Source organism: Bos indicus x Bos taurus, chromosome 10, assembly GCF_003369695.1.
Source record: "Bos indicus x Bos taurus breed Angus x Brahman F1 hybrid chromosome 10, Bos_hybrid_MaternalHap_v2.0, whole genome shotgun sequence".
Taxonomy (NCBI): Eukaryota; Metazoa; Chordata; class Mammalia; order Artiodactyla; family Bovidae; genus Bos; species Bos indicus x Bos taurus.
This window is the reverse complement of record NC_040085.1, coordinates 76561030-76575307: the sequence shown is the minus strand read 5'-3', so window position 1 is coordinate 76575307 and position 14278 is coordinate 76561030. Positions and strand designations below refer to the sequence as shown.

Genomic DNA, 14278 nt, shown 5'->3' with positions numbered 1-14278 from the left:
CTAACAGCTATGTTTCAAGAGAGCCTGTGGAGGGGCTTCCCTTGTGGTTCAGCTGGTAAAGAATCCACCTGCAATGCAGGAGACCTAGGTTCGATCCCTAGGTTGGGAAGATCCCCTGGAGAAGGGAAAGGCTACCCTTTCCCTCCAGTATTCTGGCCTAGAGAATTCCATGGACTGTACAGTCCATGGGGTCGCAAAGAGTCAGACATGACTGAGCAACTTTCATGGAAGGGATCACATGGTGAGGAAATGTAGGAGGCTTCTAAGAGCTAAGAACAGCTCCCAGCAACAGCTGAAAAGAAAAGGGGACCCTTAACCCTACACCGAAAAGTAACTAAGTTCTGCCTAAAGCTATGTGAGCTTGGAAGAGGACCTCACACTTCAAGTGAGGTCCCAGCCTGGAGGACACTTTGATTTCACCTCATGAGGTCCTAATCAGAGAACCCAGCCATACCATGATCAGATTTCTGATTTAGAATGCTGTGATTATAAATTCATAGTGTTTTCAGCCACTACATATATGGTAATCAGTGACAAGTCCTGGAAAACCAATACAATCTCCTCTCTGCGGATCAGCCCACATCTCTGAGTCTCTTTATCTTACTAAAAACAGCTTCTATTTGGCTGTTGATTACATTTTCCCATATATTAATACACAACCTCTTTTCTTGCTTCTGTCTTTCCCCCCCTACTGTTTCCTCTGGGAATTTACATAGTAATTCAAGTCTGCTGTGCACACATTGTTATTTTAACACCATTTAACGCAGAAACTGTATTATCTTCTCCTCAACCTCTACAAAGCATCTGCAGGGCACACAGCATTGTGAGGCTACTGGTCTCCTCCCTCCCAACCCGTGTTCCAGGCTTCCAAAGCTTAACATTATGTTTATTACATAACAGCAGGACGTAAGCCCAAACAACCTGCTGCCGGGCTTTCAAATATAGCAACCGCAGAAATCTCCTCGGGCTTGATGAAGAGCCACTTCAAATGTCTTCTAATTTCAGCAGTTTTCTGGTCGATAGAAAACAAGGTCTAAAAATGGTTGTGCAGGTGAAGGGCACACATGGAAACCCACCCACCCCCTGTGACGTCGTGGAGGGAGGGGTGGGCTTCCCTCAACAAGGAGGCAGGGGGTGGGAGGTAGGGAAGGAACCGAGGGCCCCCGCGTTTTGGGGATTTGCAGGCAGCCTCTTAAGGAGAATCGCCTTGTGTGAACCGATCTCAGGGGAGAAAATGGAAAAGGCCTGAAAGTGAAGCCCTTCCAGGCTGGCGCCTCAGTAATGGTCCCTCCTTTTGTTTCCTTTTCTGATTGATGGGACCACTGGCTGTTGTAGTCACCAAGGGGATTCGTGACTGCATCAAGAGCTGACTCTATCTGGCTTGAAAACTGAAAGTCGCTCAGTCATGTCCGACTCTTTGCAACCCCATGGACTATACAGTCCGTGGAATTCTCCAGGCCAGAATACTGGAGTGGGTAGCCATTATCTTCTCCAGGGGTTTAAGAATAGGGAATTTCTTGGCTTGGAAATCTGTTGAATAAGGGTTGGGCTGCTCATTTGACCCCCATCCCCGCCATGTTGGTTCTATTCTCAGGCACCAGCTCCCCACACAGCACCTGTCTCTTCTCCACTCACCCTCAAATCTCTGGGCTTGCCCTCATGGGAAAAGGGTGTCTCTTTCTCCAACTTCAGCCATCTACCCTGGGCTGACTGGTTGGGGCTGGGTCACACACCACTCTCCTAAATCATTACCATGGCCAGGAGACAAAACCCATTGTTTGGCTAGGAAGGGCAGGTATCGACTTCAGAACAGGAGTATGAGGCCACAAGGACTTGAGGGGGTGGGGGCGAAGAATGGGCTCCCAGAGAAAAACCAAGTGTCACCAGAAGAGGGTGGAATGGACAGTGGGCAGGCTAGGATCACCAAGGTCCTTGTCACCTTGCCATCTGACTTACTCTAATGCGGGGTATTTGGGACCTGGAGAGGCCGTCGGGAGCGTGGTGTCTCTCTGCATCTCCATGCTTCCCCTGAGCCACCTGCAACCCTATAGGATCATCTGTGTGTATGCGTGCCTTTCACCCAGGTCACCAGCAAGCAGCAGTCAAGGCATAAATTTATAACACATTCCGCTCCACCCTGGGCCTTCTAATTTCCTCTCTTGGCTATACGGCAGTAGACATTTCTATGCCCTTATACCTCTGTTCCTCTGAGAGTAGACTGCCTTCCCTTCCTGATACACAGATCTGGGGACGGCACAAAGACTTCACACTGGAGAGCCGTCCTGCCACATGCAGGAATCTGGGTGCAGCAAAGCGGAGGCTGGGGGAACCCTGTGTCCCAGGCTTTGGGGCTCACACTGACCCTGGGGCTATGACTTCTCTCCACGGGGTTGCTCTGTCCCCACTCGTGACCTACCTGACCCACCACCTTTCCATAGGACCTTTCTGTGCCCACTTCCAATGGGCATCTGTCAGGGGTGCCATGACTCCTGCTTTCTGGACTGGGGCAGGGGGCCAGCACTCATAAGTTGCTTCTAAGTGAGCCCTAGCCCACGGCAGACAGAGAAAATACTCAATGACAGTTCAAGGTATGCCCCCCACTTCAACCCCACTCCCTTCAACAACTTCCATTTCTGCTTTGCCAATGAGATTTCCCTGTTCCATCAAAGGGTTAAACAACTTTTGACTGGGAAGACAGGAGATCTTCCTGATATAGAACACATGTTGGAAACTGGTCTCTTAGCAGAGGAGTATGTTATATGTAAAAGGAAAGTGCCAATTAGTTTTACCCAATTTTATTAATATTGGGCCTATTATAAAATCACTCTAAAATGCACATTAATATTATAATGAGGTACTATCTCACACCAGTCAGAACACCCATCACTGAAAAGTTTACAAATAACAAGTGCTGGAGAGGGTGTGGAGAAAAGGGAACACTCTTATACCATCGGTGGGAATGTAAATTGGTACAGCTACTATGGAAAACAGTAAGGAGTTTCCTCAAAAAACTAAAAATAGAGTCACCATATGATCCAGCAATCCCACTCCTGGGCATATATCCAGCCAAAACTATAATTCAAAAAGATATACGCAGCCCAATGTTCATAGCAGCACTGTTTACAATAGCCAAGACATGGGAAAAAAACCTAAATGTCCATCTGCCGATAAATGGATTAAAAAATGTGGTAAATATATACAAAGGAGTATTACTTAGTCATAAAAAAGAATGAAATAATGCCATTTTCAGCAACATGGACAGACCTAGAGATTATCATACTAAGTGAAGTAAGTCAGAAAGAAAAAGACGAATTCCACACGCCATCTTACATGTTGACTCTAAAATATGACACAAAAGGGGCTTCCCAGGTGGTGCTCATGGTAAAGAACCTTCCTGCCAACGCGGGAGACATAAGAGATGCATGGCAGGCTACAGTCCACAAGGCGCTGTTATACAGCACAGGGAGCTGTATTCAATATCCTGTAATAAACCATAATGGAAAAGAATATGAAACATAATATGTATATTTGTGTATATAACTGAATGGCTTTGCTGTACACCAGAAACTAATAACATTACAAATCAGCTATTCTTCAATAAAAAATAAAAATAAATAAAGCCATTCTAATATATAACAGTATATCTTAAAATGTGTCCTAGTGGGATTATCTATGTGATTAATGATATTCAAATCATCAATTTTATATTTAACATAAGAAATAAAATTGAATGATTCACTTATGTATTAAACTTGTATTTACTGAATATATAATAGGTGCTTGGTTACGAGCCAAGGGATGCAAAGATGTTTAACACTTAATTCTCCTCCAAATGTTTATAATCTACTAGATGAAATAAGTGCATAGCACAAAAATAAATATGATTCTATTACAGAATCAGTCTGTTTCTTCAAAAAGACAGTTTAAGTTCACTTAGCTCCCAACTTGAAGAGTTTAACTTAAATTAGCTAAGGTTTGGCTCAGGTATCTGGTATAAAAAGGGCCACTCAGAATCTCTGAGTACCAGGAAAGATTCCAGAGGTTGGCAAGAGAGCCGTGGTGTTGAAAGGAATCCTTTAGCTTCAGAATGAAATCAGAATCTTTGACTGCTCTGAAAGAACCTGTGTGAAACACAGTGAAGAAAATTACTAAGTCAATTCTCGATCTTTTGGCTTTAGAGCAAGGCATATGTGGAAAAGAAGCAGGAACGTCAGATTTTCAAAGGGACATTAGCCATTTGGAGAACGTGCCTTCAGTAGAGAATCCATTATAGGAGATGAGTCATATGAAGTCTGAACAGACAGAAGGGTGAGGGGCACGTGCTGGGTACTGACAGGGTCTGCTAGAGTCACCACCGAGAAGGTGTCTCAAGGTGCTGGGTCCCAAGTTTAAACATCCCTGGAAAGGGCCTTGGTCAGAGGTCACCCTTGGGCCAATCAGGGCCAAGAGGGGCAAGTTAAGTCACACAGAATAGCTGATGATTTTGTAGTAGCTGTGTGGGGAAGGTAATCGTGTGGATTATGTACTCTCAGCGGGTGGGTGGGGTTGGGGAAGAACAGGACAGACAAAAACATGTGTTCAGTATTTCTGCCTTTAGCTGGAGAGATTTCAGTAGCACAACTTCAGGTCCTGACACTCAGCATTGAGTTACTCTTGCAGTTCCTATGACTTGGGTATTAAGCCCCAGTTCTAAAAAGTAAGCTGTGGATGAGAAAACAAATCTCCACCTGGATTGTTGATACTGAGTATGGTTCTTCACCCTGCACTTTATGAGTTCCCACTCTTGTAACCTCCCCGGTAGCTCAGCCTTTCTAGAACTGGACTTCTTGGGCAGAGGTCCTTATTCTGAACCTGGACTTACGTCCTAAGCTTCACTATCTTCTGGGAGACTTTCCCAGACAGTCCCAGAACTGTCCCAACACGTGACTTCCAGCCTTTTCCTGGATCCCCAGCTGCCACGCCTTAAACTCCACATCTGCCCTCTTCCTGCTGCGGTTAACGGAGTCACGATCACTACCTCACCAAGGCTGCCTTTGAAACCAAGTTCAGTGTGAGGGCTTTGCAGAGCCTTGGTGGGGAGTGATGTGATGAGAGATGGAGTCACTGTTCCTGGAGACAGTTGGCACCAAAATTGCCTGGGAAAGCAGAGTGACCCCAAATGATTATTTAGGGAGTGCTTACATTTTTCCTGACTTGCTTGTCTGCCCAGACAGAGGCACAGGGGGTTTGAGTGGGGAGGTGAGTGGCTCCCATGGCCTTCCCTGGCCTTCACTTCCCTGGTGGCTCAGACAGTGAAGAATCTGCCTGCAATGCAGGAAACCTGGGTTTGATCCCTGGGTCGGGAAGATCCTCTGGAGAAGGGAATGGCAACCCACCCTAGTATTCTTGCCTGGAGAATCCCATGGGCAGAGGAGCCTGGCGGGCTACAGTCCACGGGGTCGCACAGAGTAGACACGACTGAGTGACTAACACAGCATGAAGGTGCAAAAAGAATTAAGACTTGACAGCTTCAAACACCAGGATAAGGAGATCTTACTGTGGATCCTGCCCTGGATATTTGGCCAGTTTATGAGAATGCTTGAAAACCACACACAACATGCAAATCACACGACACCCAACAGACAGCCCTCTAGGGCTGTCCATCTTCCTGGCTGGGAACCTTTCGGAAATCTCCATGGGGTCTGAGATGTCTCCTGCCCTTCCAAGGGGGTCAGTGTGAGAGGGCCGTGAGTGAAGACTGAAAGTAGACTGGCAGCGTGAACCGTTTCTTCGGCCACTGAACCCCCCTCTTCAATGTGAAAAGACAGCTCAGCATCCATGCTGTTTCCAGGACTCCTAGAGATGACTTCGGAGACAGAGGCCAGACCGCGGTGCTCAAGCGGTGTGTCAGAAGAGGTTTCTACTACGCTCTGGAGAGTGAAAGTCAAAGTTGCTCAGTTGTGTCCTACTCTTTGAAACCCCATGGACTACATAGTCCACGGAATTCTCCAGGCCAGAATACTGGAGTGGGTAGCCTTTCCCTTCTCCGGGGAAATCTTCCAATCTCAGGGATCAAACCCAGGTCTCCGCAGGTGGATTCTTTACCAGCTGAGCCACAAGGGAAGCCCAAGAATACTGAAATGGGTAGCCTATCCCTTCTCCAGCGGATCTTCCCCACCCAGGAATTGAACCAGGGTCTCCTGCATTGCAGGTGGATTCTTTACCAACTGAGCTATCAGGGAAGCCCTCTAGAGAGTGAAGAAATGATCAAAACATCCAGTTTCTAAAACTCTAAGAATATGAGACAATGACCTCCAAATCCCTAGACTTAAAACAACAAACCCTCCCCCGCGACTGTCAAAAGAAAGAGAGGCAGAGAGAGAGCTACAGCCCTGGACATTTCTTTGTTCTTTTTGTTTTGATTGTGGATAACCAGCTGCGTGAGTTTTGGTGGCTACAACACGGCAGCGTAGGACGAAGCTGGGTCTTGAAGGCAGTCCATCTAGGAGGGATCCCAGCTGGCCCTTTCTTGTGTGAGCTTGGACAATTCGTATAACCTCTTAAGCTTTCATGTCCTTATCCGGAAAATAGACATAATAGAATCTGCCTGATGTGAAAGTGTAAGTGAGAGAATGCATGGAAATGCTTGCATTCTTGGCACACAGGAGAATCTGAGGACAAATGTTCTGTGAAAGGAAGAGGGTGCAAGGTGGAACAGGATGCAAGCAGGCATCTGAGGAAGGTGTCACAACTGGACTAAAACCACTGAGAGCAAGCTCCTTAAGTCCTGGCTTTGTCCTGCTCGTCCCTGAATCTCCAACCCCCAGTGTGGATCTTGCACAGAGTGGATGCTCTGAAAATGTTGGTTAGACTGAATGGAGCCCTAGCTGGACCCATGTTAGGGACAGGTTTGCAAAAGGGGAAGGGAGGCAGATGAGAGAGAAAAGGACAGAGAGGCAGGCGTGAGGCAGCTGGCAGGGATGAAGGGCACACAGAGTGACAAAGCCTGAGAGTGATGGAGATTCCAGGGGACAAACGGTGACTTTGGCCTGTCTCTAGAGTCCCCATAAAACTAACGGACTTGTGATGGAATTGTTTCCAAAGTGTTTGGGGAGCCAGATGGGAAGCTTATGTCATTGTGTTCCTTTGCAAGCTCAAAATAATGGGTCCCGTTCTTGCCTGCGGGGGAAGGTAGGCATCCTCCACTGCTCTGTGTCCATCACTGCTGTATTGGAGCCTTCCCATCCTCTCTGCAGATGCCTTTTGGAAGCGCTACCTGCCCTGCAAGGCAGTCCTGGGCCAGCTGGGTGGGGGAATGTGCTGCGAGGTAGAGCAGGCATGGAGAACTAGACGTTCCACCCTTATAACAAAAGATTTCATCCCACATCCCCTACCGGAAGTGAACGCAGCACCAGAAGCTAACCAAGTCCTCAGGCTGGGTGCCTGGGGGGCTTTTAGGTCTTAGCCACACAGGAAAGCTGCTGGAAAACTGCACTGTTGCACAAATACAAAGATTTGTTAGTTAATAGCGTGGGGAGCAGAGAAGGAAATGGCAACCCACTCCAGTATTCTTGCCTGGAGAATCCTGTGGACAGAGGAGCCTGGTGGGCTGCTGTCCATGGGGTCACACAGAATCGGACACAACTGAAGCGACTTAGCATGTATGCATGCACTGGAGAAGGAAATGGCAATCCACTCCAGTGTTCTTGCCTGGAGAATCCCAGGGATGGCAGAGTCTGGTGGGCTGCCAAATATGGGGTCGCACAGAGTCGGACATGAATGAAGCAACTTAGCAGCAGCAGCAGCAGTGTGGGGAGAAGAAAAACACACTAACAAGGTCCTTCAGCTGTTTTGCAGATTACCCTGTGTTTCAGAGAGGTCCATCAACTTTGGATCTGAGTGTTTCCCCAGGCATAACCAGGATAGCTTCCCTGACCCAACTTGGGTCAAAGTGACATCGTGCTTGGGACTTCCCTGGTGGTCCAATGCTTAAGAATCTGCCTTGTAATGCAGAGGACTTGGGTCTGATCCCTGGTCGGGGAACTAGGATCCCACATGCTGTGGAACAGCTAAGCCCAAGTGCCACAACTACTGAGCCTGACACTCCAGAGCCCCTGCACCAAAGGTGGAGGGTCCACGTGCCACATCGAAAGATTCCACATAATGCAGCTTAGAGCCGATGTAGCCAAGAACTGAGAGACGAAAGAGGAATGTGCACTGATTAACAAGTATCACCAGTGCCTATTTCCTCTGCTGGAATTCTTTAGGTCTTAAGAAATGTGCTTAGGGGCCTCTCGTCCCTGGCCACAATGGCTGGATTGTTCATTTCCAATGAGTGGGTTTCCTTTCACCCCCTCAACGCCCACTCTGTGGTAGATAGGGTAATGGTGCCCTTTCCACATAGGAAAAGACATGCCAGCCTCTCTCCATTGATGCAAACAATCTGGAGGAAGGGCGTCATTAAGGAAAACTCTGGGTCCCCAGAGTTGGGGCAGCTGGGGTCTTTGTCTAACCCAAGTCAGTATGGCTCACACGAAACAGAGACACTTGGACTTCCCTGGTGGTCTGGAGGTTAAGAATCCGCCCGCCAATGCAGGGGACACAGGTTCAATCCCTGGTCCAGGAAGATCCCACTGCTGCAGAGCAACTAAACCCACGTGCCACAGCTATTGAGCCTGTGCTCCACAACCAGAGAAGCCGCCACAATGAGAAGCCTGCACCCCACAATTAGGGAGTAGCCCCAACTTGTCGAAACTAGAGAAAACCCAGTGTGCAGCAATGAAGACCCAGAATGCAGCCAGAAAGTTATAATAAATTTAAAACAAAACAGAGACACTGGCAGCTCTGCTGTGACCATAGACAGACGTGGGGACCAAAACACTCCAACCCCATTGCTATAGATCCACTTCCTTACACCAGGGTTTTCAAATTCCAGCAGATATCTGAGTCAGCTAGAGGGCTTGTCAAACACAGACTGTCAGCCCTCATTCCCAGAGTTTGTGACACAGGGCTCTGGGGTGGGGCCTCTGCCTTTCTAACAAGCTCCTCAGTGATGCTGCCGGTCTAAGGATTATATTCTAAGAAACTATTGCCTTAGACAGATGTTCTGCTTCTCAAAGCCAAGGATAAAAAGCAATACCTTTGAGATGAGCCCTGTAACTGCTATTAGCCTTAATGATACAAAATGATCTCGGGTTTGTTTTTCGTTTGTGTTTTGTTTTTTTCAGCTTACCAGATCAGAACATGCGAAAGGAGGAAGAAAAGGTAAGTTTCAGGGAGGAGAAGACCTGGGAAAGAATGCAATATGAGGCCTGTTATTCAGAGAAGGCTGATGTGTGTCACAAAGGGAGGTCGTGGGAGGAGAGCCAGAAGGAACCTGGGTGCTGAGGTGGGCAGAGGAAGACAAGTTTGAGAGCCGACCGTTGGGCAATGAAAGGAGCACTGGACTTGGAGTGCGAACACCTGCAGGTCTCTCCCACGAGGCCTTGCAGCTGCTGGCAGCAGCCAAGAAAGTATCCACTCTGAAGTCAGTCAGAGCACATCTAACAGCTCTCGTGGGCAGAGCCCGCCAAGTTTCTGGGTGGGTGAGCCTGGTCCAGGGCCCTGTGCCCAGCACTCTATTTGTACTGGGCCTGAGACCCAGGGCAGGAAGCCACCAGCCCTGCAGGGCGCTCTGACAACCCCCTGCCAATTTCTCCAGGCTCCCGGCAGGCTTGTGGAGGGTGAGCGTGGGCAGCCGTGACTCAACCAGCCTCGCGGGGAGGCAGAGGCTGCCGCTGCAACCCGCGCTGCCACGGAAACAGGCTAAATCGATCCCAGATCCCTGGAGGGGCAGAGAACAAGCCGCCCGCCACCAGGGAGCTGGGAATGCTTCTGGGTTCAGACACCCGGTCGGTGAGCACAGCCTGAGCTGTGCTGGTCACGGAGCTGGCTGGAGACCAGCAGCAAAGAAGCGGGTGCAGCCACCTGAGCAGGCGACAAGGGGTGACAGGCTCCCCACCCCTGCTGCCTGTGTCTGATGGTAGCAGCAGGGGTGGGGGGTTGTCGGGGGGCACACAGGGCCCTTGGGCACTAGGCAGACCAGTCCATGCAGGTCCTCCTCCTACAATCTGTAGGAAATCTGTGCTTACTGGTGGGGTGGGGAGAAGAGACAAGAACCTGACTCTTCACTCTTCTCGCTCTAATTCTATGAAGCTGCTCCCTCACCACACGACATGACCACAAATACACACCAAGAAGAAGAGGAAACTGAGGCCAATGACCTAAGCGAAGTCCCACAGCTTTCAGAGGCCAAGAGTCAGGCTGGCCTCCTAATATCCTGAGCACTAATCCCTCATCATTTTTCTACTAGACTCTGCGACTTAGCAGCAGCTGCGTCTCAAGGAAACAATGAGTCTTGAGCAATTGGCTTTGCCTTCAATATCTGCTCTCTGGAGCAGTGGGTGGTGCAATTAATAACATACTCTGGGGCTTCCCTGGTGGTCCAGTGGTTAAGAATCCACTTGCCAATGCAGGGGGCATGGGTTTGATCCCTGGTCTGGGAAAATCCCACATGCCACAGGGCAATTAAGCCTGTGGGCCACAACTGCTGAAGCCGGCACCCTAGAACTGATGCTCTGCAACGAGAGAAGCCACCACAGTGAGAAGCCTGGGCACCTCAACTAGAGTACAGCCCTTGCTCACCACAACTCAGGAAAGCCTGCACACAGCAATGAAGACCCAGGGCAGCCAAAAATAAATAAAACAATAAAAACATACTCTGCTCTTCCCAAGAGCCTCAGTGAGTCTTTAGCCTGCTTTCCCCACCTTCATCAACTCCTAAGCCAGGTGATCCACCAATCAGACAGTGGAAACCCCAAGAGTTTCCAGTTTCCCCAACATCCATCCATTATGGTGTCCTGGGAACAGAGGTAGAAGTGGGGCTCCGGAGTCTTTGGGCCAGCCCTCCCTAGGATGGTAGATGTCTGCACTCACTGGTGCCACTGGTGATTCTCAGGCCATTTCCCATTGTCCCGTCTATGGAGTCCCAGCTGAGGCTCACACCTGGCTGTGGTGGCTTTGGCACATCCTCAAGCCCCAAGGTCCCTGCATCCCGTGCAGCAACCCCCCTCAAGCCCCACTGCGGCCACTTTGGACCTGGCACTTCCTCGCACCCCTTGCCTACAGAGGGAACAGCGAGGGGCTTTCCCATTTCATGCGTGAGATGAAGGCTCCTGGGTGGATCTCTACCTCCTTCCTGCCTTCCTCCTCCCTTGTCCTGTTTCAGGAAAATCCCTTCTGCGTTCAAGATCCCTTCCCTCCCCTCGCCTGTCTTTGATCCACTAATTATCTCCATTCTCCTAATGGTTCATCTTCTGCTTTTCTGTGAGCTTCTCCTCCTCAGACTATAACCATGTTTCTGTCTCTCCCATATTAAAAAAAAAAAACAAAAAAAAACCCCAACTAAACCAAACACGTGTTCCACTCTGATTACTCTCCTTCCCTCATGCAAAGCTTCTTCTCAGAGCAGCTTGCACTCTCTCTCCTTTCTTACTTCCCAAGGGGTCCAGATCCGTCCCCATGCTGCCCAGCATCTCTACTCCACTCTTCCATCTCTACTCTCCACTCAGTTCCCTCTTGCGGGTATCCACCGTGGGCACATGAACTCCGGTGACTATCTCAGATGTTCTAACACGTCTAGTCCTCGGGGCACCGAGGGAGCTGGGCTTCAAGTAGGGGAGTCCCAGCTGCACACCTCTTGAGCCCCGGAGCTTGTACTTGTGTTCGAGCTTTCCTCAACTTCAACCTTTGCCCTCCGCAAGACAAGCCGAGTCCCAGGACCCTTTGCTGCAGCACTTGCACCTGAAACTCCATCCTCGAGCAACAAAATACAAAGAAACTGTATGGGACTAAAAATGTGTGTGCGCACAGTCAGGGCAAATTCTGGCCCCCAAAGATAGAGAAAGATCCCAACACTCAACTGTTACTTTTGAGGAGTCTGGAGCAAAAACAGGGTACTAAGCATACCCCTTGCACACACCAACACCTAAAGGGTGGACAAAAAGCCTCTGCCCGACCCCTGGACACATCCCTACCCTCACCCCATATAAGGAACAAGTTCGCCTGCCCCTCTTGGAGTGAGCAAGCAAGGGAATCGGTTGTTTGTTCTCTCTCCCTCCTGCTGCAGCAGGGGCCCCAATAGAGCCTTGCTTGAATTTCTGGTCTGGCCTCTCGTCAATTTCTATGGCCTGGGAAAGGCCAAGAGCCCTGGTTCGTGACATCCCTACCCACCCTCAACTCCCAAATTGGGCTGTATGCCAGTCCACAGGACCAATCAAGAGAAAGGATGTCGGACACCCCTTTATCTTCTCTGAACCCTTCGCTACCAAAAATATTTTATCCTCCCCAAGTTACAGAAGAAAATTTCTGTTGCATGGCGGGTGGGCGAGCAGAGACCAGAGGGTGTGTATGGTAGGGAAAAGACGACCAGGCTCCTTCAGGGGCACCAATGGCAGGAGCTGTCTACCCAGTCACACTGAGTCAATTCTTGTGGAATGGAAGAGGATCCTCCCCGAAGGACCCTTAGGAGGTAAAAGGAGAGGGTCTAATTCTTAGTCTTGGAGCTGAAGGGTAGGCTTGGAAAGATGTGAAAGATAGTGTTTTCTTTGATCAAAGTTTATAGCCAAGAACCACCAGGAAGGAAGGGCGGGTTTGTCTCCTGGGGAGGCCCCTCCTGTACCAGCTTTACAGGGTCTGATTTCACAGTGGAGGGTATCAGGCCTCCCTCTCTGGACACTGGCATCTCCTTGACGGGCCAGTCCTACCATCGGCCGCCTCCCTTGGGAACATGTGGCCCAGCTGGAGGAGCCTAGGCTCTGCAGGTTCAGAGAGGTGGTTCCCACCGGAGTCGGCCCGCAGCGGGGACCCCAGCAGAAAGGGCCTGCATCTTTGCTCAGGGCACTCGGCAGACGCAGAAGCTCTGGATTCCGGGTGCCTGCTGGAATGGCAAGGTCGTTCTGTGACACCAGAGCCCAGGCTGGCAGTTTCTTCTCCCTTGGCTTTTGGTGCCCACCCTCCGTACTTGAACTTGGCCAGGCTCCTGGGAAATGTGCAGAAAAGCCAACAGACTTCCAGCTTCATGCAGATTCTTTCTGAAGCCCTTCTACATCCACCAAAATGGAGCCACTCACATTTCAAAGGGACCTTACAGCCCAGGGGTCAGCCCCCCTCTTGCAGGACATCCGTCAGCGGATCCATCTGTCTGGCTTGAGCAGTTCCCAGAACAGAAGTTTCTTTGTTCAATTAGGGGACCTCTAGAGGGCACTTTGGTTAATAGAAATTTCTTCCTGATTTTGACCTAAAATCTGCCCCCTTATGACTTCTGCCCAGCTGGTTCTATTCTTTGGTCCTTGGAAGAAAATGTCTGCTCAATTATCTCATCGGTTTCACAGTAGCCAGAGGAGGTGAGGGTGGAATTATTGACTTCTTTTATAGAAAGTGGATAAGCTGGGGAAGTTAAGGAGCTTTGAAAAAGCTTCAGGTGAAGTCGGAGCTAGAACCCAAGTCTCTGGCCAGTTCTCCTGCTAATACACTCCCTTTCTTAATCTTTGCCCGTTATTATCAAGGACTTACTGTGTGCAGCTGGAATACCAGGTGGGGGTTGGAGGCATGGGAAGCCTGGACCCTCTTTTCAGAGCCACCAATTCTAGCTCAGGACAGACACACACACACACACACACATACACAGGATTCGAAACACTTGCTCAGTCAACAGACTGGGTGACCTCACCTTCACCCCCAAAGGTCAGCCTTCTTCCTTACTTTCGGCTGCTCCCCCAGCACAGGCTGACAGGTAGGAAAGGGAGAATGTAGAAGAGATAATTTTAACCACAGAAGAGCCTGAACTTGAAAGGAAGAAGAAAAAAGGCCTGAAGAGGAGTTTGAAAATGATAGCTGTCAACACTGGGCTTGGAAAGACAGAGAGCCTGTGGGTGTGTGGGTGGGAGGGGTGCTCACCGCTGCCAAACCTTCCTTGTGTGGCGGGAAGTAGGGAAGCGGGGCTGGTGCTGCCAGAACTGCAAACCAGAACCACCAAGACCTGATCCTAACAAAGGCAGGCCCCAGCAACATCCCGGCACCTGGATAATTGGGCCAGGCTCCACCCCGCCAGAATGTGTTTTCTTCTGTCTTAAAGGCCCAGTGCCCTGATTCAGTGTTTGGTTGAGTATCCAGCCAGCAGCACAGATGCTTGGTACTCCAGGCTTCACTTTCTCTCCCTTGGACAGTGACACTCACTCCACCGAATCATTTAGGCACAGAG

The 14278-nt window shown here is 49.6% G+C and overlaps 1 protein-coding gene across 1 annotated transcript in view; it reads right to left on the bottom strand.

Annotated features, from left to right (window-relative positions):
• Positions 1 to 14072, bottom strand: part of SIPA1L1 (signal induced proliferation associated 1 like 1) — a 520426-nt gene extending 506354 nt beyond the window's left edge. The window contains exon 1 of the mRNA XM_027552312.1: positions 13975 to 14072. The gene's annotated coding sequence lies outside the window, so the exon portion shown is untranslated. The remainder of the gene's footprint in view (positions 1 to 13974) is intronic.
• Between the last annotated feature and the right edge of the window lie 206 nt (positions 14073 to 14278).